This window comes from Mercenaria mercenaria, unplaced genomic scaffold, assembly GCF_021730395.1.
Source record: "Mercenaria mercenaria strain notata unplaced genomic scaffold, MADL_Memer_1 contig_4477, whole genome shotgun sequence".
NCBI classification, from domain to species: Eukaryota; Metazoa; Mollusca; class Bivalvia; order Venerida; family Veneridae; genus Mercenaria; species Mercenaria mercenaria.
In genome coordinates this window covers 26827-31297 of record NW_026462707.1, presented here as the reverse complement: position 1 = coordinate 31297, position 4471 = coordinate 26827, and positions in this window count along the sequence as shown.

The following is a 4471-nucleotide window of genomic DNA, read 5'->3' as shown; positions in this document are numbered from 1 at the left end:
CTTTCACATTTCTCGAGCTACAGCCTTCAAATTTGGACCACTTGCATAGTTTTGTGTACCGAAATGAACTTTGACCTTAAGATTGACCTAGTGACCTACTTTCACATTTCTGTAGCTACAGGCTTCAAATTTAGACCACATGCATAGGATTGTGTACCGAAACATACTTTGACCTTGACATTGACCTAGTGACCTACTTTCACATTTTTGAAGGTACAGGCTTTAAATTTGGACCACATGCATAAATTTGTGTTCTGAAGTGTAATTTGACCTTGATTTTGACCTAGTGACCTACTTTCACATTTCGTCCTTGAAATTGATCTAGTGACCTACTTTCACATTTCTCAAGCTACAGCTTTCGAATTTGGACCACATGCAAAGTGTTGTGTACGGAAATGAAATTTGACCTTGAGCTAGTCAGTAAGTCTTGAAATTTGGAACACTCAAAAATGGCACATTGGTGGGCGCCAAGATCACTCTGTGATCTCTTGTTATAAGTGTATGTCTGAGACATTAATAAATAGATGTATCTTTGGTATATGAAAAATGTTTGCATACAACAGAATGACAGTATGAGAGGTTCTTCTTGGCGTATGTTGTAGTCCTTAGAAGGACTTTTGTTGTCCTTAAAAGGACAGTTTATTAGTCTTAAATGTAATAAAACAGATAGCGGAACGCATCTGCAATGCTACTGGCAGTCGTGTTCATGACATGGTCCGGGAGGTTGGTTCCGTCTTTCTGGTCCATGCTGTCATGATTGCCTATTAGTGAATCGCCGTGGTGCCATATTTCGCATGGGTGTAACTTAAACAGAATTTTGTTAAGGCGCTTGCATAACTTGTTATAGCGTCGGTGATGTCTTTGGAACAGCGAACCGAATACAACCGGTCTCACTCCTCTCGATGTCAACTCGTAGATGATTAAAAGGGATTTCATCAGCTTCTTGTTGGTAAGTGATATCATGTCATCCTCCCCGACTTGAATAGAAAAGATGTCATATTTAGCTATGTGAATTTGTTGAAGAAGTATTTGAAGTTGCTTCACTCATAGACCACCAGTCCCGTATGCTTCTCTGCTGAAGGGCATGTCGTCTGGAATCTGTCAAGTATTCAATTTTCTACAGAGACGTTTTATGAAGCTGTGTCCGAAGTATGGACCTCTTTCGCCGTATTTATTCAGCTGACCAACAGTAGCTTTCTGTGAACGCCATAGTTATGAATAATTAAGTGTTGTTTTTTTTTTGTTTTTTTTTATTCATATTTATTTGTACTGCGCTGCGTAGTTTTGACCGTTTCGGCCAGCATTTTTTAATTTTCTGGTTTACGGGAGCGCCGACCCTATTTTTTGACAAAACAAAATAAAAATAAAAGTCATTTTCAGTACTTTTATTTTCATTTTACCCGCCGACTGTCCGTAATTGCTGCTGCCAAAAATAAAAGTTTAACTGTATGGTAGAGGTTTTTAATCTAGATCAGTAGACGCATGAAAAATGGCGGCCTGCATAAATGTAAATTGTGTGAAATTAAATTGGAAAAATATACAAGTTTACAGACAATAATCTTTGGAATGAGTTGGCAGAGATAACAAGTGTTGTAAAGAAATTGGATCTGAGTAGAAATAACGGCACCTAAAGCTCAACATTAGGAGTAACCACCTACGAAAAATGGCCTTCACTATCAGTATCAAAGCTGTCCAGATGTTGAAAAATCTGGCGTATCACATGTACAAGATTTGTTGTCTGTATATTATAATTGGACAACGATCGAATTCATGTGGGACTGTCAGAAAAATACCACAATTGATAAAAAGGAAAGAAACCAAAGAAATGGCAAAATGGAAAAGCAAAAGTGAGCATCAACTTGCTAAACATATTTTTTTTTACTTTGAAGTCTTGAGGGTTAGAGAAGAAAAACTAACTAATACCACAATTTTCAGTAGTTCTGTTCGAAACAAAGTGCAATTTCGATGTAAAATGACATATCCCTGCAAATGCTTGACAATGCTACGTGTGATAAAAGATTCAAACTAGTCAAAATAACTGGACCGTCAGATAAACGGTTGTTTAATATTTGTGACGGGCAATCTAATCCAGTGGAGATATTGGCCACATATAAAAGATTATCTCAATAGTTCCTAGGATCAAGTTCTAGCCAGGTACTATAACTCAAAAGATAATTATGAAACATGAAACTCTGAGCAATATATAATTTGTCATGTTCACTTAATAAAGTATACCGACAAAATCTGTAAGAAGACCCTTTGAAAGTATGTTTGGGACAAACATTCAGACACTATATGCCACATGTGCCTTTGACACTGAGGAACACATAATGACATATCCAATAATAAATGTTTTTTCGGACTCATAACTTATTAATTCCAAGACCCATCTCAGTGAAGAGTCTTATAAATCTCCGATATTGTTGTCTGAACATCGGCTGATAAGGTTGTTATTTTGTACACATTTTAGCTGAACCAAAATTCAGATTGTTTTGACTTGTCGTACAATATAGGTGGCACTGACAGTCAGCAAAATATAAAACAATATTCAAGCCACTGAAACTTAACCAAAGCAATTTAATTTTAAAGCCAGTGTCACTGAGTGTGCATAATATTTATCAATTCATAATTTTTCATTTCTAGTATGACAATGCCTATCTTTTAAGACTCCCTCTCCAGCCAATCAATATGCATGTATGCAGGATGCAGACTTGAAGTAGTCATTGCATATACCCATTTTAAAGCAGTTTTTATTCATGTTTAAATAATAAATATTATGCAGTGGTCTTACGATATGATAATGTCAACTGTGGTATATGTATATTTAATAATGAGTCTATTTTTACTTCAAAATAGATACATACAAAAACACAGATAGTGCATATCCTTGGTGACTTTGAAAATGGCATTATTCATACAAGCTACACATAAAGAAAACAAAAGTATACTGAGATGATGAGATATAAACCAGTTCAGAATAGGTCATTTGTGAGTGTGTATGCAATTTAAGCTTGCAAGCTTCGTTTTCTGTGGTTTACAAAAAATAAAAAAAATTGTATCCTTTTGGATGTTTTATTTTTATTTATTTGGTCGACTGCTCAAAATTGGGACTTTTATTTTTATTTTTATTTGTCCCCTCCAACCCTAATTTTTTGAAAAATCTCCCGTAAACCAGAAAATAAAAAAATGTTGGCCTTCCGGTCAAACTAATCAATCGTAGGCCCAGCGAAATTAGAATTTGGAGACTTGAACTGAAATACACGTTGATGCCTGGATATATTCCGAAATATTTAAAATGTGATTTGTATAAAAGGGGGCCTTAATTCAAGGCCCAGATGTAATTTTATAACATGTCTAGGTATCGGTGAAGGTGTTTAAATTTGTTTTTGTAATGTTTTTACTACAATTGGATCTATACCATGAAATTTTCTGCATTGCCAAAGAGTTTATAAAAAATTAATTATGTCGTGAATTTGTTTGTTGGAATCATCTAAGAGAAGACCCGCGGTTTCATACCTGACTTATACACAAACCATCTAAGGTCAAGACTTCCACTTCTCATGAACTACGCCTAAGCTCTGCTTTTTATGCCCCCAAAGGGAGGCATATAGTTTTTGAACCGTCTGTCGGTCTGTCCGCAATTTTCGTGTCCGGTCCATATCTTTGTCATCCATGGATGGATTTTCAAATAACTTGGCATGAATGTGAACCACAGTAAGACGGCGTGTCGCGCGCAAGACCCAGGTCCGTAGCTCAAAGGTCAAGGTCACATTAGACGTTAAAGGTCATTTTTCATGATAGTGCATTCGTGTCTGGTCCATATCTTTGTCATCCATGGATGGATTTTCAAATAACTTGGCCTGAATGTGTACCACAGTAAGACGACGTGTCGCGCGCAAGACCCAGGTCCGTAGCTCAAAGGTCAAGGTCACATTTAGACGTTAAAGGTCATTTTTCACGATAGTGCATTCGTGTCCGGTCCATATCTTTGTCATCCATGGATGGATTTTCAAATAACTTGGCATGAATGTGTACCACAGTAAGACGACATGTCGCGCGCAAGACTCAGGTCCGTAGCTCAAAGGTCAAGGTCACACTTAGACGTTAAAGGTCATATTTCATGATAGTGCATTGATGGGTGTGTCCGGTCCATATCTTTGTCATTCATGCATGGATTTAAAAATTATTGGGCATGAATGTGTACCACAGTAAGACGACGTGTCGCGCGCAAGACCCAGGTCCGTAGGTCAAAGGTCCTAAACTCTAACATCGGCCATAACTATTCATTCAAAGTGCCATCGGGGGCATGTGTCATCCTATGGAGACAGCTCTTGTTATTCTAATAATGATAATAATAAAACTATTTAAAACTTATAAAAACAGGACTTATTTATATGTCATTCGATAAATATGCTTAACCAGTCTACGTTTTACAGTTTTACTCGATATTTTTAAATACTTGTCATTTTGT